This window comes from Bufo gargarizans, chromosome 7 (genome assembly GCF_014858855.1).
Source record: "Bufo gargarizans isolate SCDJY-AF-19 chromosome 7, ASM1485885v1, whole genome shotgun sequence".
Taxonomy (NCBI): Eukaryota; Metazoa; Chordata; class Amphibia; order Anura; family Bufonidae; genus Bufo; species Bufo gargarizans.
Genome location: NC_058086.1, coordinates 125,453,894 through 125,469,161, shown reverse-complemented (window position 1 = coordinate 125,469,161; position 15,268 = coordinate 125,453,894). Strand labels below are relative to the sequence as shown.

Genomic DNA, 15,268 nt, shown 5'->3' with positions numbered 1-15,268 from the left:
GCAGGGATCAGCTAAAACGCTTCCATTAGGATAATGCAATTGTCTGCATCTCTTCTCAATGGATCCGGTTGCATTATCTCTAAATTGACCAAGACTGATCTGGTACTAAAACCATTGTAAGTCATTGGGAGCCGGATCCCGTATCTTTTGTGTCCGTCAAAATGTCCGTCTTAAACAGTGTCCCATGACTCACTCATAAACGCTGCTTGCAGCGCTTTTGTGTAACCAAACCAAATGAAATGCATTCTGTCGCACTCAGTTCAGTTTTGTCACAGTCCAAAGCTGCACTGAACTAGAGTCAGGACTGCTGTGCTGTACTACCATAATGGAGAGGACTCCTGCTCATGCACAGCAGTCCTGACAATGTCTTTCAGCCAGCTCTGAGCGCTGACAGAGGGGGATTGGGAACCAGTAGGTATATAAAAAATAGTTATCTGGATTCTTTATCTATAGTACTACGCATGTACTGCTGGAGATAATGGTCCAAAATCAGGACAGATTCTAAATTGTCATTAAAAAAAGTGTCTCATTCTGAACGAGCCTAGAAAAATACTCACTTTTAGGGTAATTTCACACTAGCGGCACGGGCCTCTGGCAGGCTGTTCCGGCGGGTGAACAGTCTGTCGGATCCGTCCTGCCACTAGTACACACGTGCCCCCAGACTACCGCTCTGGCCCCATTGACTATAATGGGCCGGGGCGGAGAGGCCGCCAGAATAAAAGTACTACATGTCATACTTTTATTCCGGCGGCCTCTCAGAATGCGCTACCGTTCTGCCGCAAGAACTCCGCCCTTCCCTCATTGTAGTCAATGGGGCCAGAGCGGTAGTCCGGGGGCACGCGTGCACTAGCGGCAGGACGGATCCGACAGGCCGTTCACCCGCCAGAACAGCCTGCCGGAGGTATGTGTCGCTAGTGTGAAACTAACCTTAAAGGGGTTGTCCAGGTTCAGAGCTGAACCTGGACAGCCCTCCATTTTCACCCAGGCAGCCCCCCTGACATGAGCATCGGAGCAGTTCATGCTCCGATGCTCTCCTTTGCCCTGCGCTAAATTGAACAGGGCAAAATAATTTTTCAGAGTTCCGGTGACGTACCGGGGCACTCCATGGCGCTGACAGGAACCCCGGTGATGACCGGCACTGATGGGCGGGATTTGGCTCTGCCCTAGCCAGTAAAACGGCTAGGGCAGAGCTAAAGCCCACCCCTCAGAGTTGGTGACGTCACCGAACACACTGCTGGGCGGAAGTTACCGCCCGGCAGTGTGTTATTGAAAACAAAAGAGCCCGTGCCCTGCGTGATCTAGCGCAGGGCACGGGAGCGCATCGGAGCATGAGACGCTCTGATGCAAGGCTCAGGGTGGCTGCAGGGGTGAAAATAAGGGTATGTCTGGGTTCAGCTCTGAACCCGGACAACCCCTTTAATTGTGAGCAGCAGCAGTGCAGTGTGGATAGGGTATTAGATGCAATAGTAGCGGCAGCAGAAGCAGCACAGCATGAAACATACAAGGCTGTCTATGGATGGTGGTAGTAGTAGTAGTAGTAGTAGTAAAAAAATAAATATTGTTTCCCTCCACCACTCAGACCTATAGTTTCAGGCATTGAGTCATTGATTGAAAGGTTGTCTGAGTGGGCTGATAGCCTACTCCAGCCACTAATTGGATCCATGCCTGGTTCTATACGTGACACAAAGCATGTACTACATGCAATGCATAACCTTTCTTGATTTGAATCTGACAGCCTCACCAGATACAGGGAGGATTATTACATCCACTTATAGAAAAATGATGGCAGGTAACACTATACTCCATGGTAAATCATGTCCTCCTGCACATACAATTAAAAGTATACCTGTAGGTGAACTAGCCAGAGCAAAGCGGAATTGTGAACAAGACTACCAAAAATAATCCACTGACATAGTTCAGAAACGGAGACGCAGTTATCCTGACTAGAGTGTGAACCGAGCCTTAAAACTGGTTATTCAGAGAGACAGAGCTAAATTATTCAGAGATGTGGGCACACCCAAAGGGAAATCACAGGATAGAAACAGAGTGGTGTTTTCATCCCCATATAGTCCGGAGTATAACAAAATTTGCCAAATTATGAAAAAACACCTGTCAGTCCTTCAAATGGACCAAGGCTTTGATGAAGTAGTCAGTATAGGAATTCAGTGTGTAGCGAGACGATCAAAGACATTGGATAATACTTTATTCCTCAGCGGTGGCGGATCCAGAGCCTGGTCTCGAGAGGGGCACTTCCAGATTATTTTCTGTCCGCCGCCACAAGACTACACAGTGTAGAGGTATACCGTATATTGTGTGTCACAGTGTAGCGGTATACTGTATATTGTGTGGCACAGTGTAGGCTATATGTGTATAACAAACATATTTCACATGAAAACTTACAATTACTTGGCTTGGCCCTTGGGGATCTCTGACACCACTTCAACACTTTGGCCGCGGGCTCGGTGGAGCTAATGTTGTGTTTTATCCTAATGAGAGATTTCCTAATAAGGAATTAGAGAAGGGGCAGAGGAATAGCAGAGCAGAGAGAGGCCGGTGCTCCTACTAGGGAGCTCATACCATGGGGGAGTAATACAGCCCACCATAATGCCCCCCCCCCCTCCAGTAGTAATAATTCTCCCTATAATAGAGAGTGCAAAAAATACCCCATTGTAATGGCCCCAGTTGAGCTAATGTCCCCATAGTGCCCCCATAATGTGTCAGTATAAAATACTGCTATATAGTGCCCGAGTAAATGCCCCCATAGTGCTCCTCTCCCCCATTCCTCCTAGTGCCCCCATAATTTACCAGTATAAAATGCCCCATATATAGTGCCCCAGTAGATGCCCTCAGTGTCCCTCATAATTTGCAAGTATAAAATACCCCTTCTTAGCGCCACCCGTAGATGACCCCATAGTACTCCTCTCCTCCCTTCCCCATAGTACCCACCATAATATGTCCCAGTATAAAATGCTACAGTACAGAGCCCCCCCATATAAAATATCCCTTCTTTGTGGCCTCAGTAGATGCCCCTATTGTGCCCACAAATAATGTGCCAGTAAGAAGTGCCCCCAATCACTTGCCAGTAAAATGTGCCCCCATAGATGCCCCCAATCACGTGCCAGTAACAAGAGCCCGCTCGAATGTGCCAGTAACAAGAGCCCGCTCGAATGTGCCAGTAACAAGAGCCCGCTCGAATGTGCCAGTAACAATGGCCCCCCTAATGTGCCAGTAACAAGGGGCCCCCTAATGTGCCAGTAACAAGGGGCCCCCTAATGTGCCAGTAACAAGGGGCCCCCTAATGTGCCAGTAACAAGGGGCCCCCTAATGTGCCAGTAACAAGGGGCCCCCTAATGTGCCAGTAACAAGGGGCCCCCCCAATCATGTGCCAGTAACAAGAGCCCCCCCAATCATGTGCCAGTAACAAGAGCCCCCCCAATCATGTGCCAGTAACAAGAGCCCCCCCAATCATGTGCCAGTAACAAGAGCCCCCCCAATCATGTGCCAGTAACAAGAGCCCCCCCAATCATGTGCCAGTAACAAGAGCCCCCCCCCCCTAATGTGCCAGTTAAACTATTGTACATGTAAAAATAAAAAATAAACACTTACGTATACTTACCTTCATGTCAGTGATGCGAGGCAGGCCTCTTCCGGCCTATGTCCCGCGCTGTACGGCTCAGGCAGCACAATGACATCATCGCGCCACCTGCGCCAGCCTCTTATCAGCCGCCGGCCTAGCTCCTGCAGCCTATCAGAGGAAGGGGAAGGGACACTCCTCTCCCTCCCCTGCCCGTTCGCATTTTAGGATGGCGATTCAGATGACTATGGAGATGAGAGCTTCCGCAATGGAAGCGCTCATCTCCCTGTGTCCTGTGGCCGCCGCCCCCACTTCTGAGCAGCTCGGGGGGGGGGGGGGCAATTGCCCCCCCTGGATCCGCCAGTGTTTCCCAGTCTATTTAGAGATAACAGCACTGGCAAAAATAAAACTTGATTACAACATAAAGGTATATAAATGTGGCCACAATGTCTGCACCTGCTGCTCTGTTATTCACGTATCAAAAGACTTTACTTCTTGCACAGAGAACCAAACATACATGAATAAACAATACATCAACTGTAACACACATGGTGTAGTTTACCTGATTACCTGCAAAACTTGCCCCTTAAAAATTAGGATTAGACAGCATTTGTCGGATGTAATCAGAGATGACAATAAAAACACAAACACATTCCGCCATATCTCAGCAGTCTCCTATCATGTCTTACACCATCATGGAGGGGATGTGTCCCCCATGGATTGAATAGAAAACAAGATCTAATCTTACATTATTAATCTATGTTTGCAGATTGTCATGTATATTGTCGTGACACAAAGTTTTACATTTTATTTAAGGAAATGCTTTGTTGTATTTTGTGTTCATTTGGCAATGTCGTTTTAAGGTCCTGTTCACACACAGTCTAGTTTTATATGATGGTCAAGGAGTTAATTTGGAAGTGGCTAGTATTCCTCTATGCCAATCACACCCACTGGGTGTGTCCTCTCCCTCCTTTCCACCATAAAACATGACTGGTGTAGTCATCTAGTGACTCTATGACTAAGGGGGCTACACGCGTGTACCCGAAACGCGTCAGGGAGATATAAGGCCTGTTTTGCATTTACCTTTTGTAACTGCTTTTAATGGAGAAAAAATTTAATTAAATTGAATTTTCCAATACCGGTTGCTTGAAATCGCTTACATTTATCGTAGTAGTAGTAATAGAAGTAGCAGTAGAAGTGGCCAATGCATAGGGATATTTCGCAAATATTTTGTAGAATATTCGTCATATATTCGAGAATTCACGATTATTTTATTGATTGCGCAAATCGGCAATGTAATATTCCCCTAATGCGAGCACAATACAGGTGCTGGTCACTTTTGCTACATTTTCCAAGCTGCTAGAAGTTTCCTGAGACTGGAGAAAATGGTTGGCACGGCAGAACATTAATAATGGCTTTATATGCAGATAGAGTGCTCCAATATATTTGCGATTGCGCTAATCAGCACTAATGATGTGAATATTTTGGCACAATACGTGAAACTTCACATTTTAGCAGGTCTGACTACATATTACTGATTGGTGCACTATGTATTGTTGTGACATCACAGCACTATGTCTGTAGCATGTATGTATGTATGGACAGCAGAACCTATCACACTACCTAACACCCTGCACTGCAACAGCTACACTGTATCAGGATCTGACCTACACTGACTATCTGTATTATATAAGCTAACTATCTATCTAATGTAGTGTGGAAAGCACAGAGCACAGCAATTGATATGGTTCTGATTCTGGATCTGACCTAATAGTCAGGTAAGGTTGATGCACTGCTCCGAATGGTATGAAATGATTGGCATACGTACGCCACGAGAGAGATCACACACAGACTGTCACAGGGAAGTCAATGCTAGATGTTCCATTTATTATTCAGATTACATGATTTTTTATAGCAGAAAAAGGGGAACTTTATGACTCGGCTAATTTGATGATCTAATTGTCACATTACTAAGTCCCATGATAACGTATCACATTATCACTCCATACTTTAGCAAGAGTCAGCATTATGTCAGCAATATGTCAGCAATTTCAATATCATAAAGTGATTAGTAAGGGATTATTAAGGGAGCTGGCTGCTGCTTCAGGGGCCATTTTGTTAAGCAAACTGTTAGATATAATACAAGCAAGTATACATTTGATACTAGATATATGATTCCACAACAGTCCCCCCTTGTAGACTTGATTGTAGACTTTCCCTAAACCTAGCGAATCCCCTGGCATACCATTCGTATCCTCTTCACCCACAGTGGCGACAACTTATCCCTTGTGAATAAGTTCCCGATTGAGCGGACTTCTGGTAATACCCTGGGATTCATTTGTCCCTAATTCTCATCATCTCTTGGATCTTCAGGCCTGGGTAGAGGAGCTTCATCAGCGGGAGTTGGAGAAGGCGGGGGTGTCGGGAATGCAGGGATCACATCCACATCTATTGCGGTGCTAGCCATTTGTTCATAGAGAAGTAGTATGGTTTCCTCAGCAGGCTTCTTTCTGTTGGTGATGCGGTTAATGCAGGAAACAACAACTTTGATAAATATGTAGATTACCATCAATATTAGGGCTATCTGTAATATTCCCTGAATTATTCCCATCGTCCATCCACTAATTCCCTTGAACCAGTTACTGGGATTAAGGAATGAGAAAGTGTCAGACCACCATGTTGACTTATCTGCACTGTGAGCCTCTAGCCATTCATCACGTATCTCACTCATCTTTTCCAAACCAGCTTTTACTTGTAGATTACCTTGTGGATCGATATAATGGCAGCATGCAGTACCTACTACCTGACACATACCTCCATCCTTTGCAGTCAAATAGTCTAATACTAAAGTGTGTTGATTAGTGACTATGATGAGCTGATTCTGGACAACATTAGATGTATTCATCAGTTTCATAATTTCCCAAATCTGATCATCCAAGTAGTCGGTAGCCATTACTAGTTTGTCATATGTTTGTGTAAGCATAGGATAGATTAATAGAGTACTAAAGAACTTGTTGGCACCACTCATTTCTACAAGATGGGGTTTTCCATTTGGTCTAGGAATGTTATCTGCGGCTCTTTTATATAAGGTGTGTTTGGGGATAGCATTGACATTTAATTTTCCATGAGGCAGTGTAAAAGTGGCTGGTGTGAGCCTAGCAATTGTACATAAACCTTTGAAATCCGAAGGGAGCCATTTATATGCCCTGTGTCCACATACTAGGTATATATTTTTTGGGACCGAAACCACTGTACTATTGAACAAACGAGTGATTAAGTGGGCTAATATGATACCTTCTGCTAGTTTTTGACCCTTTTCTTGACCCTCTGTGGTTTTACTAGTTATCCCTATTGTCAAGTCCCTTACACTGCGCCAGGGCGCAGGCCAGATCACCACTTGCTTCAGCATATATACCAATGCACTGTACTGGACTGTCTGGGTTGGAATCATTACAGCCTGATCTGTTATGGGAACTGAAAACCATACCATGGGTTTGTACCTGTAGGCAGTAACAGTGGGTCCAATTTGGGAAGCAGGATACATTGCTCCACATATAGTCATTCCAGGGCATATTGCTATTCTGAGCTGAGGGTCCTGTTCTGTTTATCATTAGCCATGGGGACCCATCCCATGCTACTACTATTAGGGAAGCTTTTCTGTTGCCATTTTTGGTATTAACCTCATTTATGCTAGAAAGGAAAACAGCTGATCCTGCCAAATCTTTTATCTCTTGGAAGGTTAGGGGCACAGCTAAATAAGGCATAGCTCTAGCATTTACTGGGCCATGTGTACATATCCAACAATCTTTTAGTGAAGAGGTGGTGGTGTCAGAATCACCTTCCTTCAGGCTTTTATACAACACTTGATGATGTTTGACAAACTTATTGTCCCACCCGTCATCATCCATTTCTGCCGGGGGAGGAATGTATGCACTGGTGAGTGTCACCAGTGCTAGCAGATAAAAGAAAATCATTTTGTTATTTCTGAATCTGGCGGGTTCCTTATCCTTTTGCAGTGAGAGGCGTGGATCCAGGTGGATCTCCCTTCGAGCTTTACAGAAGTTGGAGTGGTCAGTAGTACTTGGTAAGGCCCCTCGAAGCGTGGTTCTAGGGTACTTCTGACGTGTTTCTTGACCACTACCCACTCTCCTGGTTTCAGAGTGTGGCTGCCTTCTAGGGAGTCAGGATCTGGAATGGAAGAAAAGACTTGTACATGGATGTTAGACAACTGTTTGCTCAAAGCTATCACATACTTTGCAACAGATTCATAATGCATTTGCAACTGTTGAGGGAAGTACAGCCCCATCCGGGGTCCCGACCCAAACAATATCTCATGTGGAGTCAGCTTATGGGGAGGTTTGGGAGTGTGTCTGACTGCAAAGAGTGCTATTGGTAAACACTGAACCCAATTGAGCCCTGTCTCCCTAGTCATTTTCAGCATTTTTGACTTTAATACCCCATTCAGTCTCTCGACTTTGCCGCTACTTTGGGGTCTGTAAGGGGTGTGGAATGCCAGGTGTGACCCTACCATCTTCCAGACCTCTTGGGTTAGGTTAGCAGTGAATGCTGGGCCCTGATCACTCTCAATGACCTCAGGTACCCCGTACCTACAGACAGTTTCCTGTATCAATTTTTTAGCAGTAGTTGTTGCTGTCTGATTCCTGACGGGGTAGGCTTCTGGCCACCCAGAGAACATGTCTACCACTACTAACACGTATTGAAACCCTTGGCACATTGGCATCTGGATATGATCAATCTGGATCCTCTGGAAGGGGTATAAGGCTTTTGGGAGAGATTTTTTTGGGCGTGGGCTCAGTCCTACCTGGATTGCATTGGGCACAGATTAAACATGACTGGACATATTTCACTAGTACAGGAGTGATTCCTGGGGCTACCCATATTTTATCGATGAGTTCTTTCATTATTGTCTTAGATTGATGAGTGGGCCCATGGGCCACAGAGGCTATTACAGGATAGAGTGCTCTAGGCAAGCACACTTTCTTCCCTTGTGTCCAAAGTCCGGATTCTTCTTCCAGGGCTGACTCCTTTAGCCAGGTTTCCTTTTCTGAGCGGGTGGCTTGCTTCTGCATCTGTTTCAGTAGATCCCATGATACTTCTTGTTGCTTGACATCCGGTTGTGCTAACATGATTTTATCTGGCTGTGCTCTTTCCTCTTCCATTGCTGCCTGTTTGGCTGCTTGGTCAGCCAATGCATTTCCTTTGGCTTCTGGTGTGTCAGCACGGGTATGTGCCTTTACTTTGATTACTGCTACTTTGGTGGGCAGGAGTACTGCAGTCATCAAAGCCTCCACTGCTAAAGCATGTTTAATTGGGGTTCCTGCTGCTGTAATGTAATCTCTGGCCTTCCATATTATTCCGAAATCATGAACTACTCCAAAAGAATATCTGGAGTCTGTGTAGATGTTAGCAGTGGAGTCTTTTGCTATGAGGCAGGCCTCAGTAAGGGCTATGAGTTCAGCCTCTTGTGCTGACTGGTCTGGGCGCAATTGCCTTGCACACAGTACTTCATACTCACTAGTAACTGCCATGCCTGTGTGGAATTTCCCTTTGTCATCGGCATACCTTGAACCGTCTACAAAGAGTGTCCAGTGTGGGTTTTGCAAAGGAGTATCCTGTATTGATGGTGGAGTTCCTACTTCAGCTTCCATCATTGTAATGCAATCATGTTCTTGTTCTTTGTAAAGAGAGTCGGTTGAGGCCCATAGTTCTTCTTCCTGAAGATCTTCTTCAGCACGTAGATCAATAAAATCTTCAGAATCTCCATCTGCAGTATACTCCCCCCTTGGGAGAGGAAGGAGTGCAGCAGGATTGAGGATGTGGCATCTCTAGATGGTGACATTATCTGGCAGAAGCAGACTACACTGGAGCCTGAGGTGGCGTTGTGCAGTGAGGTGTTTAGGTTGTGTTTGTTGCAGGATAGCTGAGATGTCATGGGGAGCCATGATGGTGAGTGGGTGTCCCAGGACGATGTCAGCGGTAGCGTTCAGGAGAGAACTAGCAGCATGAACGGCCCTGACACAGGAAGGGGTGGCTCTGGCTACAGGGTCTAGACGTTTTGAGAAGTAGCCTAGAGGTCTACTACGACCCCCATGGCTCTGGGTGAGAACTCCAGTGGCATGACCCTGACGTTCCATGACATAAAGGCGAAAGGGAAGCTGATAGTTAGGGATGCCAAGAGCTGGGGCAGTGACAATGATTTGTTTGAGAGATTGGAATGCTTTTATGGCTTCTGCAGTCATTTGGAAAGGGACAGTAGCAATACGGGGTATGCAATCAAACAGTGGCTGCATCAGAACGGATGCATCAGGGATCCATGGTCTACAGTATGAAATTAGTCCCAGAAAGGTTTGCAGTTGGTGAGGGGTATCTGGCAGTGGGATGTCTGAGACTGCTATCTTTCTGGCATCCGTAAGATGCTTACTGCCTTGTGAGATGCAGTGACCTAGGAAAACAACTTTTGGAAGACACAACTGTAATTTAGAACGTGAGACTCTGCACCCAGCATCCGCCAGGTAGGCAAGAAGTGAGGCAGATGAGTTCAGGCAGACGGGGTGTGAGTCAGCACAGAGGAGTAAATCATCGACATATTGTAAGAGTTCCACCTCTGGGTGATCTGCTTGCCATGGTTGTAAGATGGAATGCCATTGCTTTGCTAAAGCAGGAAGGACTATTATGAGCTCCTTGAGGCAACACCGTCCAGGTGTATTGTTTTCCATCATGTGTAAAAGCAAAGAGAAATTGGGAGTCTTCATGTAATGGGACAGAAAAAAAGGCATTTGCTAGATCAATGACAGTAAAGATAGCAGCCACAGGAGGAATGCTAGCAAGCAAAGTGTGGGGATTTGGTACAATGGGGGTTTCAAAGACCGTAGCCTCATTAATTGCTCTGAGGTCTTGTACCATGCGATATACAGGAGGCTGTCCCTTCACACTCTTCTTTTTAATTGGGTATAAGGGAGTGTTACATGGTGAGGTGGTAATTTTAATAGCTCCATTTGCAAGAAGAGCCTGTATCTGGAGGGTGATAGCATCTCTCTGGGAAATGGAGAGAGGGTATTGTGCTTTATATGGCAGTAAGTTAGGATTCTTCAAGGTTACAGTGACTGGCGGGACTTTGAGACGCCCAATGTCTTGGGGACCTTTGGTCCAAAGGGTATCAGGGATGAGGTGCAAAATGCTTTGCAGCGAATCCCCTTGTTCATGTGATTCAAGTGACTGGGATTTTAATGCCATTAGGAGGCAGGTTTCTTCTGGACTCAACGCCGTACCTAAAACAACTGTACCATTTTCCTTGAACTGGATGTTGGCCCGTATTTTCTGAAGAAAATCTGAGCCTAATAGGTTATAAGGACATGTCTGGCTTACAACAAATTGTGACATTACTCCAGTGGGCAGATGTAACTGTGGAGATTGGCTTTGGGACTTAGTGGAGGGAGTAATCAAGAGAGGCTTAGTAACAGGGTTGTGCTGGGTGACCCCTTCTAAACCAGAGCAGGGTAAATGCATATCTGTGAGCCAGGAAGGGAGTATGGCGGTCTCACATAACACACTGCGGGCTGCACCAGTGTCTACAAGGAATGAGAGTTCCTTCCCTGCCACATCGAGGGTGATTCGAGGGGCGGGGCCTGCAGGAGGGGCAGAGACTGCCATACACGGGGTGTCCCCTCCCAGCAACACTGGTTTGCCAACGTCCTAGTGGGATGGAGCTGGCCATGGAGGAGGAGTTCCTCTTTGGCTCTGATCTGCTGGCCACAGATGTTTGGAGCGACAGTTTCTCTTAATGTGCCCTGGTTTGCCGCACCCATAACAGACACGGGGCGGGGGTCTTTCCTCTCCTCCTTCTCCCGTCATGACTGCCATGACTGATATGCGGGATTTCTTTGTACTACTCTCCAGCCCTTTTGCAACTTGTTCTAAGATTTCCAATGTTAATGATTTCCATTTTGGGCGACAGGTTACAAGAGCTTTGTTCAGATCTGGCCTAAGGCCATCTACAAATGACCGTGCTAATATACGCCCACTTATATAATTGCTGAATGAAATCACGGCCAGATTCTGAATCACGAGTGTCATAATTTGCTCCAGGGAGTTCTGGTTGGCGTATGTGATCCATTATAAGTGAAGAAAATTCACCAGTTTTATTTTGTACAATACTTTGCAAGTCTGACCAAGTACACCCGTAGGTTTGATATACTTGTGCCAATTTTCTGTAAAAGGGCATAGGGTGAGTATCTGGGTCAGGCATGAGGTTCACTATGGTGAACAACTGCTGGGGGGTAAAGGACACATACTTAGGTGGCCCGACTGGGCGAGTGTTCAAGTATATTTCCCTTAAGGCTTCAAGATTTCCTTGTCCTATGTTATGGATCTCTCTTTGCAGCTCTGTAATTTGGTTTTGAAAAGACTCATTCACTGCTCTTGCTGCACCCTGCTGGCTACTTAGGGTAATATCAGAAAATCGTCCAAGGTGCGGTGGGGGGCTGCGATATCCCGGGGTTTGTGCTGCAGCACCAGGTGCATAGTCCACTGTCTGCTGTGAGTCTTCCCCTGCATCTTCCTTTTGTTTCTCCCCATCCTCATCTTCCTGATCTACAGCACCACTACCTCCTACCATTATATGAGCTGGAGCTATGGGCTGACTGGGTAGCATGTAGGTGCCGTCAGGATTTACAAGTGGGTATATAGTAGTGACTTGTGGCATGACAGAAAGAGCAGGGTTTGGGGAGATTACAAGTCCAGCCTTGGGCGTTGGCTGAGGACAAGATGGCGTCATTGCTGGGACTGGTGAGACGTGCTGGGGGGCTAGAAGAGCATGATTATGTGGGCGTGGAGCACCACAGGCTAAGCACGTATCACGGGGGGCAGGGTTCTGCTGACCACAATGTGTACAAGTCCAACTTCCCCTTTTTCTTTCAGCTGCGCCATTATAGGGCGGTGGCTGTTCCTGTACTAAGACTGGGCCAGGCCGATAGTAATGGAGTCCTGATTTTTCATCAAACATTGCTTCTCCTTTTGTCTGTTCAAATTCTTTGCTACAGTCCAGCCATACCCTAACTGTATCTATCAACTTATCATCATTCAATTTGCCTCTCTTCTCAGTCAACAATGTCTGCCATATAGCAGAACACAATACACCTCCTTTTGCAATATCATAACTCTTTTCTAACTTGCTTAGTCCTTTAACATAACCTTTTCCTCTCCGGTCCGCCACGTACTGTTCAGGTGAACAATAGCCCTTCGGGACACTATTTCGGTTACCCATTTTTTTTTCAAAACACCACGTTCTGGAGCCTTCAACACGTTCTGGAGCCTTCAATTACTGTCTCTGATAGTTGGATTAGCACAGACACTGACAAACAAACACCTTGAGCTTGAGATTAACACACCACTGGGTTATCAGCAAGCTGTCTCCTTCCCTTCTACTATTTCTTGGGGTCACACACCGGGGTTACCCCTCAATGTAGGCACTTTAGGAGACTTCTATTGTTCTGTCAGTCTATGCCTCTCCTTTCTCCCAGAGAAACCAACCATACACAAAAAAATAATAAAACACAATACATCAAGCTTATCAATACAATGGGGTTCTTACTTTCATGCCCCTGAGGATGCCTCACTGTCGGTGCACCCCTCCCTAGAACAAATATGGATAGACTAAGCCAAGGGACACAGAATAGGTAAGATGAATATATTTTCTCACCTCTTATTACGGGCCGCGGTCCCGGTGTCCGTTGGCTTGTCTCTCTGGGTCCAGTCTCTGGGGGTACGCCAGCAGGAGGTCCAATCCTCAGGCCCCACGTCGTTTGGGCGCCAACTGATATGGTTCTGATTCTGGATCTGACCTAATAGTCAGGTAAGGTTGATGCACTGCTCCGAATGGTATGAAATGATTGGCATACGTACGCCACGAGAGAGATCACACACAGACTGTCACAGGGAAGTCAATGCTAGATGTTCCATTTATTATTCAGATTACATGATTTTTTATAGCAGAAAAAGGGGAACTTTATGACTCGGCTAATTTGATGATCTAATTGTCACATTACTAAGTCCCATGATAACGTATCACATTATCACTCCATACTTTAGCAAGAGTCAGCATTATGTCAGCAATATGTCAGCAATTTTAATATCATAAAGTGATTAGTAAGGGATTATTAAGGGAGCTGGCTGCTGCTTCAGGGGCCATTTTGTTAAGCAAACTGTTAGATATAATACAAGCAAGTATACATTTGATACTAGATATATGATTCCACAACACAATGACACTGCTCTCTCTCTCAGAACTTAAAAAAAAAAAACTGTAGAAAATGGCTGCTGGGGAGGTTCTTATATAGTAAGGGGTAGACAACTTTCCTATTGGTTGCTAGGGATGTTGCTAAGCTCAGACAAAGACATTGCAGCCTTCTCATTGGCCCACAAGCAAGAAGTAGGGAGGGATCATGGGTTCAGAAGAAAAAAAAATCTTGAATATTCGAAAATACGAACATACTGTATATCACTATATTCTTAATATTTGCGAATTCTCAAAGTTCCGATATTCGCGATTGATATTAGCAATTCGAAAATTCACGTCCAACACTAGTGAGTGAAGTGAGCTTCAAATCATAGATACAGAGTCGCTTCGGTCAAAACTTTGTTTGAATACACTTCCATAAGGCTTTCAAATGTATGGGCTCCGGTGAGGTAACATTCGTTATCACTGAAGTCTTGTGACTTCGACTTTGGATCCCAGTTTTGAAATGGTTTTCAAGTTGAATAATTCTTGCGAGACTTTAGTGATAACGAATTGCACCTCGCCATAGCCCATACATTTGAATGCTGGAAGGAGACGAGTACAGCATTCAAACGAAGTTTTGACCAAAGCGACTTTGGATCTATGGTGTTGGCAGAAGCACCAGCCATATGGGAACTATTATCGGGCAGCAGTAGTACCATCATAGTGGCTGTGGCATGATGGAGGAAGCAACTTGATGGTAGGCAGGAAGGCAGGCAGACAGCAACAGTGGCAAGATGGGGCATCATCTGTGAGGCCAAATCTATTCATTGGCCTCAGGAATATCTCCCGAATCCAGGCTTGGTTCATTTTGACAAAAGCAGAGGCGTAGCTATAGGGGGTGCAGAGGTAGCAGTCGCTACCGGGCCCAGGAGTCTGAGGCGGCCCAAAGACCCTTGTGGTGCATAAGAAGACACCAGTATTATAGAAAGTCCATGCTGGTCAAGTTACACCTCTGGCTCAAGGGAAGGGGGTTAAATCAAGAATTTGGCAAGGGGGCAGGGGTGCCATTTCAATTTTAGCCTCGGGCAGCACGAAGGCTATGTGCTTCCTGCCCTTGGCCACAAAGCACTGAGGGAAGGGGGGCCCCAAGCCGAACTCTTGCACCAGGGCCCATGAACCATTAGCTACGGCCCTGGAGGATCCATTTGGGTGTCACTATGCCGGCTACAGCACTGATATCATTCTCCGAATTAACACTGGAGACTGGACAAGAAAGAAGACAGAAAGCATACTGTGCCAGTCTGTGCCACTGTTCTAGTCTGCTTTCCTGGAAGTCCATGGTTTCCAGGAAACAGGGTATGCGGTGGGGACAGGCCAGTGTCTAGATAAGCCTGAACCTGAGTGTAAAGGCAGGAGATCTTATCTTGCAGATTTACCTCAGCCTGCTGCGACACTTG

At 46.0% G+C, this 15,268-nt stretch overlaps 1 protein-coding gene across 1 annotated transcript in view; it reads left to right on the top strand.

Moving 5' to 3' along the window:
• LOC122944191 (complement receptor type 1-like) overlaps nt 1-15,268 on the top strand; it is a 380,940-nt gene that overhangs the window by 341,983 nt on the left and 23,689 nt on the right. The window lies entirely within an intron of this gene.